At 43.1% G+C, this 18547-nt stretch overlaps 1 long non-coding RNA gene across 1 annotated transcript; it reads right to left on the bottom strand.

The window, feature by feature from the left end:
* Window positions 1-2147: 2147 nt before the first annotated feature.
* On the bottom strand, window positions 2148-16614 carry LOC119970015. Its single transcript, XR_005461517.1, has 3 exons — window positions 16165-16614; window positions 11574-11700; window positions 2148-2792 (listed from the first exon to the last, which is right to left on the bottom strand). It is a non-coding gene; the product is annotated as an uncharacterized LOC119970015 (long non-coding RNA).
* Between the last annotated feature and the right edge of the window lie 1933 nt (window positions 16615-18547).

The raw sequence follows: 18547 nt of genomic DNA, 5'->3' as shown, positions 1-18547 counted from the left end.
AAGCAGTCTCAATAAATACCAAGCTGAAAAACTGTCTCTTCCTGTTCGTAAACAAATGTGTCCCTTTCTTAAAACAAAGACAAGATAATGATATGAAACTCCATTCCCCTAAAGGTCAGCAAGGTGACGCCATTGTAACGATTATTATTTATGTTTTACTTTCGATTAAATTCCTGACCAAGTTGTATTCATGTTATCTTGATCCTATAATGTATAAAAATCGCCTTATTCTTCTGTAATATCGCAGACTTGGGACGGACGCAGCAGTTTGTATTTGACGCCTTCCGACTTCAAGTCTCAGCCATACTGCTAGCAGTCAGTTCTAATTCGTAAATAAAGTTCAGTTTTGCTTACCTAATGAATGCTGTTTGAATTTCTCTATCACAGTCAAGAAGCGGGGAAAATATTGAATACGACAGGGGGGAGGGGGAGATTCTTCATCGGTTCAAATCTCACCAGAATGGGAGCGCCACTAAAGATATTCACAGGTCCAGGTGCAGATGTAACTAGTGCTCAATGTGGTAAACTGCACGCAGGTGGCAGTTACAGTCATTAGGACAATTGAGTCAGAAAAACGCAAAGTATTTTAGAAAGTCTCTGAAGGAGTATTCCTCCTGGCTCCACGGGGAAAGTGTTGGGCTGCTGCAGACTCCGATCTCCTCCCAATTTGAAACTTTGGGAATCAGCTTTGGCAGGCTCTCCTACCAATTATCTGCTGCCTCTGGACTGTGCATTTTCTTCTACTTCTTGATGCTGGGAAATCAGGCAGCAGGATATAAGTGAGGCCCGAGAAGGCACAGTGCCTTGATCCCATTTCTGTAGCAGTAGTTAGTTCCTAACCAAGCTAATGTAAACATTGGGCTGCTGGTGTTTAATATTGGATTTTGTACTATAGATGAACTGCAGATGTGTCATGTTTTACAATAAAACTGTTACAGAAAACAAGCAACACTTCATAAATTTTACTGCTGGCACAGAAAATAATTATGGATACAGAATATTACATCAGAGGATTTAAAAGACTTTACCAACATGGCTTGCCGATTGGAGAGGAGTTATGGGCATATCTACTTCGATACAATATTTATTGTTGATGGCAACAGGAGTGAGATATTATTGTTCATGTTGTTTAATTGACTCAAGTGCAATCCAGTGGTACAGTCATCCTCCTTATTTTCCTGAGCATTCAGGGATGTTTCCTTGGTGCTCAGCCATCTGGCACTATTAACATGTTCTCATTATTGTAATTTACGTGTATCGGTGGTAAGCCATGGGCCATCGATACTGAATGAGAAATGTGCGCACTTACCTGAACTTCTAAATCACGGCAAACTTTCCGTCTCCGGCAGCAGCCTCAGGCCTGTGCGGAACGCTTTGCACAGGCCTCGATGCGCCTCAGTTTGAATGTAGCCATGCCCACATATGATGGGGAAACGAAGGGAATGCCCATTGGAGTTAGGGATTTAAACTGCAGGTTTGTATTGAAGACAACAAACAACAGGTTTCTCAGCTGTTTTAAAGATACGCTCTTTTATATTGGCAACGCTATTGTCATTGGTTTTACTAAAGTCATTTTTTATGGTTGAAAATGATTATTATTTAATATTATAAGTGAAAATAGGTTTTGTTATTTATTTTAAACCTGTGAAACTACTATTTAAACGTGCACTATATTATTATATAGCTTGAATTTTGGCATGCTTTAAAGTGTTTGTTTTAATTTAGAACATGGCAGCTAAAATTTTAGTTGGGAAGAAGAAAAGTCAGAACTTCTCGGACCAAGAACAATGAAGATTCTTGAAGCAGGACAAAATGTAAAAGCACTGTCTCCTTACAGACCTGTAGAAGGGGTTACAAAATGGTGTTACAAGATGGTTCTGATCTGGTCATAAGATTGAAAAGATGCCCCCCAGTGCTTTTTGTTTTAGCTGTCACTGTCTTTGTAACATCTGATTTTTTTTCATTTGTGTTGATCATTATTATATTTGTTTCTTGTTTAGTTCAATTATCTTATTCATTTATAATTATTTCATAATTAAATATTGTGTTATAATGTTTCAGTAAGACATTATCAAGCTTATCAAGTTTATTCGAAAACATTTATTAACAAAAATATTGTGAAAAATACAAAACTTTGATACCATGTTAACATTTAACTTAACATTTAACATTAGGAGCTGCTGCATGACATTTAGTTTAATAACTACCTCAACTTTTCCAAATTTCTTGTAATAATTACATCTTTTCACTTTTATACAATGATTAAGTTTTTTTTTACTTGAGCACAATGGCTCTGTTGTGGAGGGAGGGGAGGTGGGATGTGGGGAGGGTTCAATGCCCAAAATCAGCATATACCAGGTGAACTTGCACTGTCTTTGCGTCACTTGGAGCCTGGGTTTACACATCTGCACCAGGAGGTATGTCTACATGAGACTTGTCCATTGTCAGCCCCTTCACTTTTGGTGGCAAGTCATCTTCCGGGTGAATGCTCAGTCCATGCTAAAGGGCAAAGTTGTGTAATGCACAAGACACTACAAGTGTTGTGAGTTTCATCTTCATTGCCAAGGCTGTTCGGCAGTTACAAATTCAGCTTCAGATCTTCCTTCAACATTTCACAAAGGCATACCATTGTTTCCTTGCTGAAGCACAGACTCCTGGCACACACCTCCTCTGACATAATTTTATATGTCTTTTGCCCGTACATTCTTAATAGTGGGTATTGATTTGCTTCCTCGCCAGGCAGACATGTAGCCGGACTCCTGATCTGCAATCTGTACTGGATTCTGCAATACCTGTCAGAGAGATGATTCATATTAGCTTACAGAAGGCTTTCATATGTCAACTATAGCACTTTGCTGTGGCATTTAAAGCAATTTCTGAGGCTTGTAAGGATCAACATTACAGCCTCGTTTCTCCGCTCTGGAGACTAAATGCTCCCGCCAGTGATGAATCGGGGCTGACCTCTACTTGCACTGGGAACAGTGCCCAGATGTGAGTCTCCTTCCTTAACTATGTAAACATACGCATGGTGGAGAGCTCACCAGATTCTGTTGGAATCCTGGTTTCGGGCTGCCACCTTGAGTGGGTGGCCTGATCCCGAATTATGACAGCAGGCCTCTCTCTCCCCCACAACCCTAATCCTGCGCCCCACCGCTAACATGCAAGGGCATTCTCTCCCGTACCACAGGACTAACTGGTCACAACCCCCCCCCCCCCCATACACACCACAACCCACCCCCCAGCCCCACAATCAGACCCCCTCCATAAGAGGTCCCCATCAGTCACCAATCAGATCCCCCCTATCACACCTCGCCCCATCAGAAGTCCCCAGTCATCCTTTCCTAAAAGCTGAAGAGCAGTGCAGGAAGTATTTTGAAGGTTCACTGCATTTTCACTTACCTCTCCCTCACATCTACTGCCTGAGACAAAAGTGTTTAATGCAGCAACTTTTACAAGTGTCAGAGGCTTCCTCGAAAAGGTTTCAAATCCCCTGAAAGTCTTTGAAATGCAAAACATCCAATCAATTTCACACAGCAATACGTTGCACTAGCCAGTGATTGACAGGTTTATTACTCCAGAGACAGATGCTTAGTGGATTGTTTATCTAACTCTCACTTCATGCTGAATGAATCTCCAATACCCTGCTTTGATGCTAACCACAAAGCTTATACACATTCTTGCCATGATTGACAGCTTCTCACCACATCAAAAGGAGCTAAGTGGTTTAATTTCCTCTTACTCACAGCAGAAAGCACTTATCGTCAGACAATGGAGAACTGACCCTACTTAGAGGAACCTCCTGGGCAGAATTCTCTGGTCCCCCAGCTGCGTGTTTCTCAGCCGTGAGCCATTCACTGGCGATGGGATTCTATAATCCCGCTGCTTTTCAATGGGATTTCCCATTGAAACCACCCCACGCTGCAGCAAAACTGGCTGGTGGAGGTGCGCTGCCAGTGGGAAATATGAATCCCGACAGAGAATTCAGGTCCCAATTGACACTATTCTCTTGCTCAAGCACAATGCATCCGATGGATCGCGTCCTATATTTCTGTGACTCCAAACTCACTTTATACATGAAAGCTTTTTAACAAGCAGCCACCAAGTTTCCTCCCACAAATCCCTTCGCAGAGAGTGGAGAACAATGAGAAAAGCTTACTCAGCTGAACAAATAAATGTGAGTTTAAATCACGTCAGTTAACAGTCACTTGTGTCTGTTGCTTTGCCACTCAGATGACTCGTCTTGGATCTGTAAATCCCGAAGGTTGAATTATGTCTTGAGGAACAAGAATAGCCATTCTATTAAAAACATGTGACCTATTTCACTCATATTTATGGAATTTACTTGTTCAAATTTGAACTGAATCTTCCAAACAATGACAAGCACCATCGGATTATCACGCCACTTCTGTTTTCTTACCTTACACTGGAGCTCCGCATTTTTCCGCACAGATTTTGGAATTGGGTGTCCTGGGAAATGTGGAGCAGACCTGCTCTTGGATTCCTTCCTTCATAGTGTAGGATCATTGTGGGAAGCCAAGCCACTTCCCCTTTTTAAGGAACTAGTGACCTTTTACCTGTAGTTTTAAATGTCCATTTGGTTAAATGTCACTTTGAAAAGCTTCAGAGAGAAGGGAAGTGTGAAAGTAAAGTGGTGAGGCACAGTAGGGTGGATCAGGTTGATTGGTCGAGGGGACTCGGGGGGGGGGGGGGGGTTTAGTCAGCGGGTTTGTCAGAGGTGAGGACTGAAACTAGTGGATAGTCAGGTGACCAGGGTTGGAGGTTGTTTAGGAGGTGGGTAGCAGTGGGGGGGGTGGGTCGTCGAGGGTAGTCGGCGGATATTTGGGGGCGTATTTGAGGAATTGTGGGTTGGGGAGATAGTTGGATGGTTAGGGGTTGGGGAGGTGTAATGGTGGTCAGGGCTGTGTTCTGTTCGGAGTGGTAGGGGATATGTGGGGATTGTTGAGGGGGCAGGTGGGGATTGGTATTTGGGTGTTGGTGCGTCGGGAGAGTTGGATTTTTGGGGGGTTGTCAGGTAGTCAGATGTGTGGGGGTTAGCTGAGCTTGGGAGCATTGAAGGGAGAATTGCGGATATTTGGGTGTTTGGGGTGGAATTGGGTGTGTGGGTGCCATCAGATGGGGTTAGTCAGGTGGGGGTAGTTGAATGGGGTAGTGGAGTGATAGTCGGGGTGGATCATTGGGGAGGGAGGTGGAATCGGAGAGTGTAATTTGCAATCCAGTGGAGTGTTACCCAGGAGTTAGAACTGGTTTTAATTCTTGAAACTTCTTCTGGATAGCTATTCTACATAGTGAATTGGAACCATCTGTTGTTTTCAACTTTGATTCAGAGTTTTGGATGGTTCCAGGTGCAGGGGATTGGAAGTTGTTACTTCCTGGACAATTACCATGCAGTCCTTGCATGGGAACTCCCAAGGGGACCCTCAGATCATCTCCCAGGCTACCTCCAGTGTGTGACCCTGGGGAACAGAGATCTGGGCCAAGGTGTTAAATGGAATATGGATTTGGCATGAAATCATGTAAAACATACAGTCCCACGAAATACAGCGCAATTTCTGAGTACCCCTGTCATATTTTTATTGGGAATCTGTCAGAATAGCAAGAAACCAGCCTGGTGCTAAGATATTTGAGTTCACCATCTTTATTTGCAGTTTCCAGTTGGCTTTCATATGTTTTATTGGGTGCAATTCAGCAGAAAGAATTCTAAGTCTGCTTTTGGACATGTTCGGCAGGCTGTTTCATGACAACTGCAGTGCCGAGAGTGGCCCCGCTATTCATCGTCTCCTTGCTGTTTGTTTGGGCCTCGGGGAGTTTCTACCCGTCGAGACCACACTTAAGCACTTTACCTGCACTAATGAGCTGAGCTTGCTAGCAGGAGCGGCTTCCAGAAGATCAGGGTGCCATTTTGAATGGGTGCCCCAATTTCTATGACCCTCCCCCTGCCTTGCAACCCACCGTCCTGCTTTCAGAACTTCCCCTTCACCCCTCAACCTGAAGTTAAAACTCACCACTATTCTTAGAATTCCCCCTATACCAAAAAAAGGTTGATATTCTAAATGGTGAACAGGGATTCTCACTCCCTGACTCCAATGCAGGCTTCTGTGGGTGCTATTCAGGTCAAACTATCTTTTCAAGTTATCCCCCGGTATAACCCATACCTTCACCGAAGAATTTTACCTACTTACCCCTTCATTGAAGCCTACTCGTGACAATAAGCGATTTTCATTTCATTTCATTAATAGCATTGATGTCCTGGGTCCTGCGTTATTAAGGAAGTGAAGTAAGCTAATAACCACTTTTTCAGGTTAAGTTATTTTTATTATTATATTTTTTCTTTTAAAAGCTGCAAACACTTTCTTTACAGAAAGGTAAAAAGATCTTGCTTCTGGATGCTGCTGCTGGATGCTTCAAGCCCACCTTGGCAATCGGTCTTCTTAAAATCTGGTCTTCTTGAGTTGTATTCGCTGGTGAACTCGGTTGCTGTGTCCTGTTCTTCCCATGCACCGAGCTGTGAGAGCTGGCTCTGCTAGCTATCTCTAAGCTGACTCTGACTTCTGTTTAAATTCTAGTCTTCCTTAGATGTATAACTGTTTAAACTCGGCTGCTTGCCTTGTCTTTTCCATGACCGAGCTCTCTCTCTCTCTCTGAGTTCTCCTCCCCTTCTCTCCTGTTGCTGTTTGCTGTCCTTGTTGCTGCTGCTCCCTGGGTTTATATTCTCTTTCTGAGAGTTATTAAGTTTTAACGACTTTATTGTAAATGGGCTTGTTTCACTTTGATAGTTTAAAAGTATCTTTGATGTAAACATCTTACTACAACTAATTATTCATTTTGGGCATATCGTCTCCTCTCAGATCTGATTAAAAAATGCTTTGGTTTCAATAGTTAACTTTTATTTCTGTGATTTCGAATCGTTTAATTTTCCAATTGTCCCCAGCTCATAACTTTGCCTTTGATTTTGACTTAAATGATGTTTCTCGTAGACAGGTCGTCTCCAATTTTCTTTTAATTGACTTGATGTTCGTAGAATTTTACACTTTAAAATTGACACCAAATTCGACTGGGCATCTTCCATCCTTTCCAGCTGTTTACTAAGAGAGTTTATTTCAATTAAGGTGTGAAACTTTGCTTTTAGCTGTATGCTAAAATTTAACTTGGTTATGACTTGAAAGACTTGCCTGTTTTAAACATTCGTCACTTAATGCAATTGAAACTCTCATCCATGCTTTTTCAGATGCTTCCTGAGATAGTTACATTCCATGGTGTGAGCCATTGTTTTAGCTTACCACATGAAACCTGTGTGTTTGCTAAGCCTGTTTGTGAGCAAGAATCTGCATTTTACAACCCTGCTCTTTGCAGCTGCTATTAACCTTTTGTGGGATCTTTCCCTGTACCCTCTCAAACCAGATATTGCCAGACTTCCATGTTTCAAATGACACATTTTTCTGTATTTTCAAGAACAAACCTTTTATTGCCCCCTCAAACCCCCCCTCAATGCCCTTCTCATGGGCAAGGACCCCAGAGCTTGATACATGGCAACCCCTACCTGGCACCCAGGCATCTTAACACTGCCAGTCTGGCACCCTGGCAGTGACCCAGGCACTCTTCCCAGGTGGCACTGCCATATTTCCCAGGTGGCACAGGCAGCATGGCAGGCTGTCACTGCCAAGGTACCCGGGTGCCAGTGTTCTACCCTACCCCATCCCGACCACCCAGGGGCCTCTAATGGCCTGCGTGATCCCCAAAGGTGTCATTACACCTGGTCCACATTTGTAGAAAACAACACTAAACAGCGCTCGTTGAGGTCTTGCAGGTGCAACCATTGATTCCTGGGCACCGGATGAAAGCAGCGTCATGGTATTTAAACTAACCTAATGGCTCATTTAAATATAATTATCTGTATCATGTCCAGTGAGCCTTCTAAAGGGAGCACTTAATTGTTTTTTTCATTCCTCAAAAGGGGTTAAAATATACACAGATTAAAACATTATTGTTGGGTTAGAAGGTGCATACTTGTAATGTTTAACTTTGTTAAAAATATTGTTCTGACACCTGGGCTAGTGTACGGTCAGTTCCAACCCCATGTGCCCTGGAGTCACAATGCAAGTGAATTAACCAATAATTCTTATAAAAATACCCAAAGCCTTTGGCCCTTGGCTGCCCAACAATTACAGTCATTAGGTTTATATGTTTAAAGACAATTACTGTTTATTTATAGTGAGAACTAAAATGAAATGTACAGCAAATACAGTTGGATAAATATTAATAAGTACCTAACTCCTACTTTAACTTGCCTCCCCATCTGCTACATACACACACACACACAAGATAGTCAAACACAGAGGGGTGGAAAGGGGGAGAAACATAAGTGAAAGAGAAGAGAGTCTTTGCCTCAGATGATGGTTCTCAGCATATTTTCATCACAGTAAATGTTTGATTGCAGTCTTTGTTTTGGAGCCTGTACTCACAACTTTCCGGGAAAGGCAGACTCCTTGTTTCATCAAACTTTGCATTCAGTTTGTGGCCTGTCTTCAAGTCTCTGTAGTTTCAGGAATCCAACATCCTCAGGCTTTTTGGAGTGAAAGTTAGCTGGTTCCTTCTGGAACTACAGAGCTGCAGTTTTCACAGCAGGTTCCTGGAGAGAATTTAGCTGGATCTTTCCCCCCCATGCTGCTGAAATTGAAACCGAAAGCTTCTTAGGGCTTTGAACCATTTCAATAGGATAAGATCCAAACATATCCGTTACAGGGCAGAGCACAGCCGTTTGGGCCAATTCATTGGGCACCAGCCAAATCAATCAAAGCGCGTCCCAGCCAATATCTGTCACTAGTGCCAGTCAGTCTACACCTCCAATTTAAGCCAGCACAGGCTAGTGCATTCGTCTCTCCTGCTGCTGAAATGAAAATGAAAATCGCTTATTGTCACGAGTAGGCTTCAAATGAAGTTACTGTGAAAAGCCCCTAGTCGCCACATTCCGCACCTGTTCAGGGAGGCTGTTACGGGAACAGCCTTCCCGATCATTTGTTTGAGTTAAAATCCACGTGCCTTAAAGACACATGTCCATTAATCATTCATGAATCAAAAATGGAGAAAATAGAAGAAAAGGGAAAGAAGAGAATAAATAGGTAATAAGCAGAAAGGACTTTTGTGTAAAGATTGGCTCCAGTTCTATCCTCCGCCAATTGACTTTCTGAACTATACAAATAAAAGACGAATCTTCTGCCTCTCCCTCATAAATACATCAGTGTAGGAGTCTGCTATGTCTCCTGAGGACAGGAAATTGTTGTCAATTGATAAAGGGTTGTGGAAAATGCCACAAGGTCACATTTATTGCTATTCCTGACCTAGGTGGTGTGTGATCTGGAGGATAACTTGTGATGTTGTTTCTATGGCCGTGATAATGCCTGGCTAGGTGTTGTCGTCCTCTAAAATGGACACCAGTCTACAAAATGGAGAACTGCTAAGACTGCAGGGAAAAACAGCCATAGTAAGGACACACAGCTTGCAGTAGCATTTTGCACGTACAAAACCGGTTTCAAGGCGGTTGCAGAAACTCAGCCAAAGGTGCAAATAGGAAAGCGATCTGCATACTAATGAGATGATACCGGCCCAGTCCCAGATACAATAGAAACATTTTAAGTATCGATTGGCACTTTCTGTAGCTACCCAGCCAGAATGGCGCCAGAGAACCCAGGTCAATGACCCCTAGGAACCGCCCCCGCCATCGAGGAACGACTCCAGGATAGGGGGATTCGAATGATATCGATTGGGAAAGACCCAATCGATACCTAGCAGGTGAAAGAGCCCGCCCCAAGGGGCACGGACCTCTAGGACCTATAAAGAGAAGGTCAAGCACATGATTCGGTCTGTTGCTTCCAGACTCCGGCCTAGGCTGTTGCATCCTGACTCCGACCCCAGCCTCCAGATCCTGTCTTTCATCACCGGCCGTTGAGCATCAGCCATCTTTCAGTAAGTGCTAAAACAACGATCGCTACGTGACCCAGGCATTGCTTATACTCTTGCCGACTATTAGTGAACAGAAGGTGCAGCCCAGAAAGGAACAAAGGCCTTGTCCCCTGACCTTGCTGGTTCCTACTTAGATAAGTATTTAGTCGTTTAATAGTAGAAATAAGTATTAGTCTTTTAGCGTGTGCATGAGTATTTATTATATCTGTTATAATAAACACTAATTGTTTAGACTTACTGATCGGTGTTTAGACTTATTGCTTTGAACTTGACCTTGATAACTTGTGACGGTGTCTGTTATGGCACCTGGCAACTCCTGAGCATAGATACAGATACAGAGCCAAACCAGTGTTAAGCACATGTCCTTTAAATGGAGGCGTGTTAATCACACTAACAGTAGAACGAGCAACAGTGTTCAATGTGGGGTGGGGGAGGCATTATTGACAGGGAACATGAAAGAGTGGATAACAAAAGCTAGAGGCGGAATTTTGTGGTCCCCTGTTCAGGGGTTTTAGTGCGAGGGGGCGGGATGGGGGGGGCAGAGATGCAGTTTGAAGGTTAGGACTTAAAAAATGCAAGGCGTGGCTTGTCTGCCATCTCACTGCCTGTCCCCAATTTATCTCTCATTGGCCTTTGGGCCAGTTAAGTGTCTTATCCCACCCCACTGTTTTTATCCAGGAGACGGGGAAGTCCAAACCAAATGGATAGTCTGGCACCTTTTGCGGCACGGGCTTGTTTTGGGAAAGGATGCAATCTCCTTTTGGGGCCGATTGGAGACATTCCAACAGGCTGTAGGCTTCTTAACCCCTCCCCTCACCTCACAAATCCTGCCCCCAGTCCCTTCACACACCTTGCCAGCCACTCCTGCCGATACTCCTGACTTACATTTTGTTCAGCCTCCATTAGCTCCTCGTCTTCGGGGATTGGCTATAGACCTAATATGGCTAGAACCTGGCGCTGCTGGGCCTACAGAGCTGTTGGCCACCTGATTGGATAGCAGCTCACTAAGACAGGGTCTCCCCCTAGTTGGGGGCACAAGCCAATGAATGTCCTGCCAAACATTACATGAGGTGGTCAATATCGCAGGAAAAGCCGTCACCCAAAAAATGCTGGCCAAGGAAAAATAAATATTACACTCTTTAAAATAAAAGTGAACAAGAACTTGCATTGATGCATATACTTACTTGATCAGTCACATAGTGATATTTTTCCAATAAGTATTTAAGAAGTATTATCATTTATCATGTTAAACTTCACTTAATGGATTTTTACATCTTTGTCTCAGCTTGAAGCCCAGAAAATACCATGCAATCAGGGCACTGCTCCAAATGACAACTTACTTTAATTCATGTAATTACATATATCACAATATGCACACTATGAAATTAAGCACAACCCCCTGGTAATAATTTCTGAGCATTTATCATTGTTCCTGACCTCTACCTTCAGTCTTGCATTGCTAACTCAAAACAGCAGAATTTAGCTTCCTATGATAAGAACCTATACCGTGTCTAAAATAAATGGGGTGAATTTTAATCCTACCCATCTGCTGGAAACTGGGCATCTGGGCAGTTACAATTGCTAAGGTTACTTACCCGCCTTCAATGTGCACTTTGCAACCTTTACGCAGATTTCTGGAGTGTTTGCAGCATTGTCTGTCTGCAAGACTGCAATTTTACCTCAGGCTTGAGTAAAGGAAACTGCTGTGGCTTTTCCTGCAGGCTGAAGCAAGTCAAAGGATGATTTGGACATGAAGATTTTAGGGAACGTAAAGTAATTTCCTTTGTGAGGTCCGACAAGTAGTTTCATTCCTCTGTAATTTATTTCACTTGGAAAGCTTAGGTCTCCAATGCCTTGAATCTCATTCTCCAGCACCTCCATTTCTCTCCCACGAGGACCCAAATTCCCATGCCAATATTCTAATAGGTGTCTGATTTTCATGAGAATGGCAACTGTTTTCCACATTAAACAAGACCATTCCAACTGCCCTATCAGTCTACTCTCGATCAACAGCAAAGAATTGGAAGAGTTGACAACAATGCTGTCAAGCAGCACCTACTTGGCAATAGCCTGCTCACTGAACCTCAGTTTGGGTTCTGTCAGGGTGACTCAGCTCCTGACCTCACTATAGCCTTCGTCCAAATAGGGACAAAAGAGCTGAACACTAGAGGTGAGGAGGGAATGACTGCCCTCGACATCAAGGCAGTATTTTACCAAGGATAGCATCAAGGTGCCCTCGCAAAACTGAAATCAATGTGATTCGGTGCAAAACTCTCCACTTGATGGAGTCATACCTAGCACAAAGGAAGATGTGTGTGATTGTTAGAGGTCAATCATCTCAGTCCCAGGGCATAGCTGTCGGAGTTCCTTAGGTTAGCATCTGAGGTCCAACCATCTTCAGCTGGTTCAATGATCTTCCCACCACCGTAAGATCAGAAGTAGGGTGTTCTCTGATGAATGCAAAATGTTCGGCACCATTTGTGAGTCCTCAAATCTGAAGCAGTCCATATTCATATGCAGCAAGATTGGGACAATATTCAGGTTTGGGCTGACAAACAGGAAGTAACATTTGCACCATATAAATATCAGGTAATGATCACCGCCAACAAGAGAGAACCTAACTATGATCTGGAGACATTCAATGGTATTACCTTTACTGGATCCCCCACTATCAACATCCTGGACATTATCATCAATCAGAATCTGAACTGGACTATCCATATGAATAGCGTGGCTACAAGAACAGTCAGAGACTTAGGATTCAGTAATGACTAACACCTCCTATCTTCCCAAAGATTGTCCACTATCTACAAGGCACAAGTCAGGAGTGTGATGGAATATTTTCCACTTGGTTGGATGAGTGCAGTTCCAAAACTCAAGAAGCTGAACAGTAACCAGGGCAATGAAGCCTATTCGATTGACACTCCATCCACGATCTTAAATATGTACTCCCTCCACCACCAACACAATGATACAGTATTTGCTACGGGGGCAGGTTTAGCTTAGTTGGCTGGGCAACTGGTTTATGATGCAAAGCAAGGCCAATGGTGTGGGTTCAATTCCTGTACCGGCTGAGGTTATTAATCAATTTGCCCCTTGCCTGACGTGTGGTGACCCTCAGATTAAGATTTACTTACCTATCTCACCTTACCATGTAAAGAATGAACCATGGCAAACCACCAAGGCTCCTTCAAGAAGGCCTTGCAGACCAGAGGTCTCTATCATCGAGAATGGTAAAGTCAGCAGATACATGGGAACATCATCACCGGCAAGTTCCCTCCAATTCACGCACCATCCTGACTTGGATGTATATCACTGTTCCTCCCCTGTTGCAGGGTCGGAATCCTGGAACTCCCTTGCTGACAGCATTGTGGGTGTATCTATAACAGTGGTTAAAGAATATAGATCACCAGCATCTTCTTAAGAGCAATTACAAATGGGTATTAAATGCTGGCCAAGCCAGTGACACCCAGATCCTGTAAAATACTGGAAGAAACACGTTAATGAAGGCTGACCGTTACAATCTCCCTGGAGACTATAGAGACATAGATGTTTACAGCATGGAAACAGGCCCATCGGCCCAGCTGGTCCATGCTGCCAAGTTACTATCACTAAGCTAGTCCCACTTGCCTGCATTTGGCCTATATCCCTCTTTACCCACCCTGCCCTTGTAACTGTCTAACTGCTTTTTAAAGGATAACATTTTCCCCACCTCTACCACTGCCTCAGCCAGCCCGTTCCAGATGCTCACCACCCTCTGTGTGAAGAAATTTCCCCTCTGGTCTCTTTTGTGTCTCTCTCCTCTCACCTTAAATCTGCCCTCTAGAACGAGACTCCTCTACCTTTGGGAACGGTATCTCCTATCTACCTTATCAATGTTCTTCATTATTTTATAGGCCGCTATAAGTTCACCCCTAAGCCACGTACACGCCAGGGAAAAAAGTCCTAGCCTATCCAGCCTCTCCTGAGAACTTAGACCATCAAGTCCTGGAAGCATCCTCGTAAATCTCTTCTGCGCTCTTTCTAGTTTAACAATATCCTTCCTGTAATAGGGTAGCCAAAACTGAACACAGTATTCCATGTGTGGTCTTACCAAAGTCTTGTACAACTTCAACAAGACGTCCCAACTTCTGTATTCAATATTCCGATCAATAAAACCGAGCATGATTAATGCCTTCTTCACCACCTTGCCCACCTGCGACTCCACCTTCAAGGAGCTATGAACCTATATTCCTTGATGTCTTTGTTCTGTAACTGTCCCCAACTCCCTCCCATTAATTGAATAGGTCCTGCCCTGATTTGATCGACCAAAATGCATTACCTCACATTTCTCCAAATTAAGCGCCATCCGGACTTTCGTTGCTGTGGATTAAGGGGCAAGTGCTTCATTCTGTTGGTGCTAGAAGGTGTCTGGGAGTTAAAATGGACAATAAACTCTCAGCTCTTCAAATCTTCAGACAGGGAAAAGAAACTGGACAGAAGATGCAATTTAAGAGTCCAGAGAAAATTTAAAAATCAGAGACCAGAGAAAATTTTAAAATCAGAGAATATATCAAAGCACAGAAAAACTCTTCAACAATGAAAGGCTCATTGCGATCCCAGTTAACACATCAAAGGTCAATAATGAATGGCTAATAAATATAGAAAATAAGAAGGCTATAGAAACACAGCATGGTGGTTACCTAGAAGAAAAATAGGTTAGCCAAAATAATTGCTGATCTTTATGCTGTCAAATCAAGAGATGGAAAGTATGCACGTTAACTTCTATGTTTGCCTTAGCAATAGTGATTACACTTCAGAATTTATGCATTGGTCATAAACTATTTTGGGACACATTAAGGATGTGCTCGGAAATTATATAAATGAAAGTGTTTCACTGCACAGTAGAACAAAATCAATCCAGCTGAAGAAGATCCTAAGTAGAGATAGGTATTGCCAAAAAAGAGAAGAGTACATAGATACGTAGATATATAGAAGATAGGCCCTTCGAGCCTGCTCTGCCATTTATCACTATCATGGCTGATCATCTAACTCAATAGCTTAATCCTGCTTTCTCCCCAGAACCTTTGATCCCATTTGCCTCAAGTGCTATATCCAGCCGCCTCTTGAATATAATCAGTATTTTAGCATCAACTACTTCCTGTGGTAATGTTATCCACAGGCTCACCACTCTTTGGTGAAGAAATGTCTCTTCATCTCTGCCCGAAATGGTTCATCCTGAATCCTCAAACTGTGACCCCTGGTTCTGGACACATCCACCATCGGGAACATCTTCTCTGCATCTACCCTGCCTAGTCCTGTTAGAATTTTATAAGTCTCTATGAGATCCCCCGAGTGAGTCAAGATGGCTGTATTAACTGAGACAAATCAAATGAAGTGAATATGAACAGCATTTCAGTGTATTAGAGGAGAGTTTAGTTGGTGGAATCAAGTGGAACACAGTTCAAATAGTCTAATTCTAAAATGTCTGCCTCTTCAACTAAGTAAAGGATTTGGGGAATTCAAACTAATAACCAGGCCCTGTGAGCAGCAGCTTTTAACAAACTTCAGAATCTCTGATGCCCAATCTTTGAAGTTAAATCTTTAACAGGCGGCAGATCAACTTCGTTCACACCTGAATTGCTTAATCAACTGCACTCTATCTTCATCAAAACAAAACTGATGCATGAGTCAAGTGGTAGAACTGGAATTCAAAAGAAAAACACCAAGTTGCAAGCTTGACAGGCTGACCAGTGCAGGGAATACTCCGGTGCACAAATATAGTTTGCAGCAAATATCGTTATTGTTCTGACAACTGATCATTGAATAACACCAATAACAGCTTCCTAAAGATCTAATGCGTAAACGTTACATGTGGTTGGGATTTAAGGACCAAAAAGACCCAGCTTTGTGCTTAATTACCTGATTTCAGCAGCGGAAGCAATTAATGGTGCTACAATTCTGTCAGTGTCTGATTTACCAAGTGTTCCTTCTTCTGAATGCTGTCTATCCCTGAGGCCGGTTTCACTCAGTGGGCAGCTGGTTTGTGATGCAAGGGCAGCAGCGTGGGTTCAGTTCCCATACCAGCGAATGTTATTCATAAAAGCCCTGTCTTCTCAACCTTGCCCCTCGCCTGAGGTGCGGTGATCCTCAGGTTAAACCATCAGCAGTCAGCTCTCCCCCTCAAAGGGACTATGGTAACATTACCTTATTCTGGAGAGTGCGCATCTGTGAAGACTCGGCGCCAACATGACCAGACTGGTTGTGAAGCCTCCTGTATCGAATAACTTGGCTACATTCAATTAGCCAAGAGTTGTGAGACTGTTTTCTATCAGCAGTGCCTTGTACACAGCGAGTGAGGAGTGTAAAATTGTGGCTCATTGCCTGTAATTTTCTGGACACACTCCAGCACAGAGGAGAGCGGGGGCAAAGGGAAAACGTATGCGGGAAATCATTTCTATAAAGTAATATTGCTGCAAATAATGCTTGTTAAAAACCATGCAGAATTCTCAACAAGCAACGATGACCCTTTATATATATCAAAGAGTGTGACAGTGGTTGGGCAGAGAACAAGGCATTTATTTTCTCGACAAACTGCTGCTCTGTTCAAAGGGTATTAATCTAAGAAGCTATGTATTGATCTTTCATCCAGCTGTAATCTTGTAAAGGTCACAATGTACTCTGCAAGACTTCTATGGTTTTATTCTTATATACAATACGTAATGTGCAGTTACGAGCTGGAAGATTAGGTAACTTTGGGTAATGCGGAAAGATCCATGTGGCAGGATTTAGGAATTCTTTTTACAGCATTATAATATCCTTCATCATCGTTTTTAGTGCCACAGCTTCCTTTAATTTTTTTTTGGATCATTCAACATTAATTTCAATGCAATTACATCTAATAAGTCAAATGATAAGTCCAATTTAAAAAATCTATTTCATCCGCATGATATTAAGCAAATATATTAACGGATGTGAGTCAAAGGCAGGTATATGGAGTTATGCCACAGATCAGCCATGACATTCCAAAGTGGAGGGACAGGCTTGTGGGGCTGAAAGGCCTACTCCTGTTCCTATGTCGCATGTATTTTCTAATTCAAGCAGTTGCTGGCAACAGCCTGCTTTCAATGTGCAGATATTTTTGGTTCCTGTTAATTGTATGGTATTAGTGACCCAATGGGCGCGATTCTCTTGATTGAAGACAAAGTGCTCTGGCCAGCGAAAAAATCGAAGTTATTCCCGCTGGCGCCTGAGGCGAACCTGACATGCCATTCAATAGCACTTAGAAAGCAGGGGGGAGCAGCAGGCGAGAAAGTGTAGAGACTGGGGAAGAGATTGAGACAAAGACAAATGTAGCTAAGGGGAGAGCAGGCAGGGGAAGGTCGCTGAACTCAGCGGGTCTGGAGCTTTGGAATGTATTTGATTCAACGCAAGAAGTATAAAGATAAAACGGATGAACTTGGACCCTGGATTACTGTGGGGAATTATGATATTATTGCTATTATGGAGACAAGGTTAAACGAGGGACAGGACTGGCAGCTTAACATTCCAGGATATCAATGTTTTAGACCAGATAGAAGGGGTAGCAGGAAGAGTGGGGGAGCTGCATTATTGATTAGGGAACATATCAGAGCTGTGATGAAGGAGGACATCTTGGAGGGATCCTGCAGTGAGGCATTAGGATTTGGGTATATTTGGATTTGGGTTTATTGTCACGTGTACCGAGGTACAATATTGTTCTGTGTACAGTCCAGACAGATCGTTCCATACATGAAAGAAAACATAGGACTACGATAGATATACAAGGTAAATACATAGACACAGATATTGGGTGAAGCATACGGAGTGTCGTACTACTCAGTAGAGCTCTCAAATTATGGGTACAGCTCATAAATAGGAAGGGTGCAATCGCAATGTTGGGGTTGTACTATAGGCCTCCCAAAAGCCATCAGAATACAGAGGGACAGATCTGCAGACAGATTGTGGAAAGATGTGAAAATAGCAGGGTTGTTGTGGTGGGTGATTTTAATTTCCCCATATTGACTGGGATTCCATTAGTGCCGAGGATTTGATGGAGAGCAATTTGTTAGGTGTGTCCAGCAGGTTTTTTGAAACAGTATGTTGATAGTCCAACCAGGGAGGGGCCTTACTGGACCTGATATTCAGGAATGAATCCGGTCAGGTGACTGACGTTTCAGTAGGGGAATAGTGATCATAATTCTGTAAGTTTTCGAATATTCATTGATAAGGACAAGAGTGATCTAGTGAGGGTGCTAAATTGGGAGAAAACCAACTGCAACAGAATTTGACAAGGGCTGGAAAATGTGGATTGGGAATGACTGTTTGAGGGTAAATCCACATTTGATATGTGGGAGTCTTTTAAAGACCAGTTGATTAGAGTGCAGGACAGGCATGTGCCTGTGAAAATGAAGGACAGAAATGGCAGAATTAGGGAACCATGGATGACAGGGGAAATAGTGAGACTAGGCAAAAGAATAAGGAAGCATGCATAACAGGGCAGCACGGTCGCACAGTGGTTAACACAGTTGCTTCAAAACTCCAGGATCCCAGGTTCGATTCTCGGCTTGGG

Source organism: Scyliorhinus canicula, chromosome 8, assembly GCF_902713615.1.
Source record: "Scyliorhinus canicula chromosome 8, sScyCan1.1, whole genome shotgun sequence".
NCBI lineage: Eukaryota > Metazoa > Chordata > Chondrichthyes > Carcharhiniformes > Scyliorhinidae > Scyliorhinus > Scyliorhinus canicula.
The sequence above is the reverse complement of the archived record's forward strand: the minus strand, read 5'-3'. Positions and strand labels throughout refer to the sequence as shown.